We start from the raw sequence: 5714 nt of genomic DNA, 5'->3' as shown, positions 1-5714 counted from the left end.
AATTTATAACCTGGTTTGCTTGACTGAGTAGTGACAATTTAAAATAAGACTTAAAGGAATACTATTAATTATGTCTAGTTACCAGTAGAAGGAAGTCAGGAACACATATAATATGCTCATCTAGTCAAAGGATACAGGGATTATTAAGAAGAAGAAGCTGGGTGGTGTGAGGGAATATGAGGATAGTTTGACATCCATACAGACAAGGGTTTAATTCCCAGGACTGGAGACTGACCTGAATTTATATTTATTTGTTCATCTCACAGCTGAAACTATTTGAACTGAACCTGAATGGGTCATGAAGTACACAAAGGAGAGGGATAGTGAGAGGGAAAGCGTCACTAAAGAATATTTTTTTCAAGTATCATAGGTTTGAGTACCAAGTATGTAGGATTTTTATAATCCAGTACATTTTGATTTATTTAATTTCAATATGAGGTTGTGTAAAAGGAGGGTGTTAGAGGGCCCCAAAGACAAGGCTATGTATTTTAATCATATGTGATCATATTTCATTTACAGTCTTTTCACAGTGAGATCGCCTGTAGGGTGTGATTGTCTGATTGCCATTAGGTGTGCAGTTGGGTATTTATTTGAATAGTAGCTCAGATTGTAATTAGGTGGGTTCAATTAAGTAAGTGTTAACGTATAAAAGTTCAGGTATGGGATACTACCGCACATTGAAATCTGGAAGGAGGGAGGATGCGGGCCATGTGAGATGCGGTGAGTGACGGGGTTAGGGAACACTGTAAGAGTAATTATATTATTTGGGCTACAATTATTTTAGCAGTGATAGTATGAGAAAAAGTAGCCTCTTTCTAGCATGGTTACCCCCACTTTTGGCCTGTTTGTGAGCGTGTGTCAGTGTGTTTTTACTGTGTCACTGGGATCCTGCTAGCCAGGACCCCAATGGTCATAGTTTGTGGCCTATGTGTGTGTTGTCAGTAGTGCTTGACTGTGTCACTGAGGCTCTGCTAGCCAGAACCTCAGTGCTTATGCTCTTACTGCTTCTAAATTTGTCACTATAGTCCAGTGACTTCATTTACCAATTTCAATTGGCACACTGGACCCCCCTTATAAGTCCATAGTATATGGTACCTAGGTACCCAGGGCATTGGGGTTCCAGGAGATCCATATGGGCTGCAGCATTTCTTTTGCCACCCATAGGGAGCTCAAACAAACCCTTGCACAGGCCTGCCATTTCAGCTTGCGTGAAATAACGCACACATTATTTCACAGCCATTTTCATTGCACTTAAGTAAATTATAAGTCACCTATATGTCTAACCTTCACTTGCTGAAGGTTAGGTGCAAAGTTACTAAGTGTGAGGGCACCCTTGCACTACCAGAGGTGCCCCCACGCTGTCCAGGGCCAAATCCCCGGACTTCGTGAGTGGGGGGATACCATTACACGAGTGAACTACATATAGGCCAATACCTCTATGTAGCTTCACAATGGTAACTCCGAATATGGCCATGTATGGTGTCTAAGATCATGGAATTGCCCCCATTCCAAATCTGGTATTGGGGGGGGTAATCCCATGCATCCTGGGGCTCCACCATTGACCCCCACTACTGCCAAACCAGCTCTCTAAGGCTTGCACTGCAACTACAGCTGCTGCCACCCCACAGACAGGGTTCTGCCCTCCTGGGGTCTGAGCAGCTGAGTCCCAAGAAGGCAGAACAAAGCCTTTCCTTTGGGAGGAGGGAGTTACACCCTTTCCCTTTGGAAATAGGTGTTCCAGGCTTGGGAGGGGTAGCCTCCCAGAGCCTCTGGAAATGCTTTGAAGAGTACAGATGGTGCACTCCTTGCATAAGCCAGTCTACACCGGTTCAGAGACCCCCAGTCCCTGCTCTGGCGTGAAACTGGACAAAGGAAAGGGGAGTGACCACTCCCCTGTCCATCACCACCCCAGGGTTGGTGCCCAGAGCTCCTCCAGTGTGTCCCTGGGTTAGCCATCTTGTTTTCCAAGGTGTGGGGACACTCTGGAGGCCTCTTAGTGGCCAGTGCCAGCAGGTGATGTCAGAGACCCCTCCTGATAGGTGCATAACTGGTTAGGTAGCCTCTTGGGGCTATTTCGGATCTCTCCTGTGGGTTCCTCTTCAGATTCAGCTTGCAAGTTTCCACCAGGAATCCTCTGAAACTTCTGCTTCATCCTCTGACCGTTGGATCAACCGCAGACTGCTCCAGGAACTGCTGTAACTGCAACAAAGTATCCAGAAAGGCTACTGCGACCCTGCAACTTCAGCTCCAGCTAGCAACTGCAACATTTTCCCCGGTGTGCATGCTCTGGGGACTCCCTGTCTTCACGCTGCACCAGAAGGATTGAAGAATTCTCCCCTGGAGTGACGGAGTCCCTTCCCTGCTCCAGTAGGCACCTTCTAAGACAACAACTGGTTCTCTGGGACTCCTCTCCTGATGACGAGCGTGCTCCCTGGAACACAGGTGGTGGACCCCTTCAACCCAAACTGTCCTAAGGTCCAGCTTTCCAAATTTGGAGGAGGTAAGAGCTTGCCTTCCCGGTTTGGGACAGTACCCCTGTGCACCACGTCATCTCTAGTTCCTGAGGCTCTGTGTACTATTTGCAAGAATCCTTTGTGCACAACGTGGCTCAGGTCCACAGCACTCTATCCTGCAACGCACAACTCGATGAGTTGTCATCCGGCGGCGTGGGACCTTTTTTTGTAGTGATGCAGCAACTGCAATTTGCACCTTCTTTGTCCCTGTGTCCTGGGACTCCCGTGGATGCTGCCTGGTCATCTGTGGGTTCCCTCCAGTGTTGGGAGCCCCCTCTGCCTCATCAGTCTGAGTTGAAGCCCCAGATGCCTCCTTGGTCCAGGCAGCGCAATTTTGACACAAACTGCAACATTGCTTGAACCAAGGCTCATTGGATGAATCCAGCGCTTCAGCTCGTCTGCATCCAACATCTCCACATGGGACATCCTTTGCATCATGCAGGAACCTGCAGCCATCTTCTTTGGTGCTCTTCTGCAGACTTCTTCTAACCGGAGAATCCTGTTTTGCACCATCTTCTAGGCTGGCAGGGGCTCCTGTTCTTCCTGGAATCCTCTGCGACTTCTGGACTTGGTCTCCTCTCTTCACAGGTCTTCAGGTCCAGGAATCCACCATGTGTTGGTTGCAGTCTTGCTTGGTTCTTGCAATAACTCTAATCACAACTTGTAGTGTGTCCTGAGGAAACTTGCAGTACTTTACTCCTACTTTCCTGGGCTCTGAGGTGGGGTATTTTACTCACCTTTGTGGTTTTCTTGCACCCCCCAGCGCCCCTCTACACCCTACACTTGTCTAGGGGGGAATTTGTGATTCACATTCCACTTTCTTAGTATTTGGTTTGTGTTGCCCCTAGGCCTATTTTTTCCTATTGCATTCTGTTGTAGTTTCTACTGTTTGCACTATTCTATGACTATTTACTCACCCAATTTTGGTCTCTAGTGTATATATTGTGTATAATACTTACCTCCAGAAGGAGTATTGCCTCTAAGATATTTTTGGCGTTGTGTCACTAAATTAAAGTAACTTTATTTTTGGTAACACAGAGTATTGTCTTTTATTGTGTATGGTACTGTGTGACTATAGTGGTATTGCAGGAGCTTTGCATGTCTCCTGGGTCAGCCTAAGCTGCTCTGATACAGCTACCTCTAGACAGCCTAACCTGCTAGAACACTGCCTACATTTCACTAATAAGGGATAATTGGTCCTGGTATAAGGTGTAAGTACCCAAGGTACCCACTACATACCAGGCCAGCCGCCTACAAGGTAATTTCGAGTAACAGAGTATTTTTGCTGACTTATGGGTGTGAAGAGAGAGGTTTTACCTGTGAGTCAAGTCGGTTGTGGAGGAAAGACGCGGGGAGTGAGGCAGATCGGGTTAAAGAAAATGCTGTACAGGCTATGGCGGTATGGGAAACATAAAATGCAGCTCATTGTGTAATATGGTTTGGAGCTATTACAGCAGATTGTAAAGGCGACTTTAAGAGGCAAACCCAATTGGGCTTGTAGATATTAGTTTGGATTCCTCATGGCGTGCAGTGGGTTATGGTAAGGGGAGTGTGAGCATATAGACATAGTTGAATTGGGATTGGAATTGTGCCTTAGTGCTTTGTTTTGGTTGATCAACTTTGAGTAGTGATAGGTATATATCCCCCTCACTAGCAATAAAATGAATGGGCATAATAAAATAAAAAAGGGTTTAATTAAATGCTAAGAACTTAGGACACATGTAGGTTAATTTTAAAGGATCCCGTATCATGGGGAGCATATGAAGATGACCAGAAATGTAAATTATGAGCAAGAACAACACATTGCAATTCAGATGTTTAGCCAAGGTGAGACAATGGCTTAATAATATAGGTATTAAATACAGAATATTACAAGTAAAAACTTTTCCTTTTAGTAAATAACTCATCTGCATAATATTTTCAACAGATTTTATATGAAGGAATAGATTATCTTTCAACATTGGTGTAAGTCTCTCCTATTAGTAACAGAAGTGGTATCTTCTGTATAGAATTGGTTGTAGGAAAATTAAATACCTCGTGAATTGCTTCACAGGAATTTGGATTATAGATGAATGTTATAATAATTTTATGGATTGAAAATGTACAGTTGCTTTTCGTGGAATGTATATATTAAAAAAAGAAGCATTACTTTTGAGGTAACTGTCTGTATTTAGACATATGGCATTGATGTGTATAAGAGATACAGCCTAAGAAACTTTGTCAACTGTGGACATTTGCTGCAATTGCCAAGTATAACTAGTACCTTGTGTCCCCTGGGAAGGCTAATATGACTACGTCATTTTATTTTGCTATGTTATTTTATTATTTTTGCTGAGTAGTATATGTGTTATGCAGTATAATAGTTATGTACCTACAGTTATTGAGAAAGTATTATGGATCATCAGTGGGTTCATTAGTTATGAAAATTGTTCTTCTGATTAGAACTTGTTTTATGTATGATAGCTTTTGTGGTGATAAAGAAATCACTGATGTACAATTTCTGTATTTTATAAACAGCCCTGGAGAAGCGCTATGTGCATGAAACACATGGTGGCTGAATTTGCTGTATAAAGAAATATAAGTGATTAAAGAAAGAAAGAATGAAGAACAACAACTAAAGATTTTATATTGTGATATTTTGGTTACATCTGAGTATTGTTATTTTTTTATGTCTGCACATTTGTTCACACCAGAGGGTGTGACGTTTACGGTGTCTAGGAGGACTAAAACAAACACCAGGTTGATATTGTACCTGTTTGTTCATGATACCCCTAAGTTTTGTGTGATTCGATGTATCAAGGCCGACAAGGACATGACAGAAGAACTGAGGCCAGTGGGAAAATGGCAACTCCTCATTTCAGTGAAGAAGCCACTCAAGGTGGTTTCCTCCCCTTCTATCACCAGATGGGTAACGTGGATCGTGGCGTAGGATGCTGTAGATATCAAAATGTTCAGGGCCCACTTCACAAGATGAGCTATGGCTTCTAAAGCAGTTCAGGTAAGTGGTACACTGGAGGACATAACAAATGCTGCAGATTGGTTGTCTGAATCGACCTTTAAGGAATTCTACTTCCAGCCCATTTCTGAGGCAGTGGCTTTGGTGGTAAGCAAGCATTGAACATGCATCAGGTTTCAGCCTGTAGTGTGAATGGCAATCCTATCGGGAAGCTGGTAGATTAGCGGCAGCAGAGCTGCATGTCG

Source organism: Pleurodeles waltl, chromosome 4_2 (genome assembly GCF_031143425.1).
Source record: "Pleurodeles waltl isolate 20211129_DDA chromosome 4_2, aPleWal1.hap1.20221129, whole genome shotgun sequence".
Lineage (NCBI taxonomy): Eukaryota > Metazoa > Chordata > Amphibia > Caudata > Salamandridae > Pleurodeles > Pleurodeles waltl.
Note: the sequence above shows the minus strand (reverse complement) of the source record.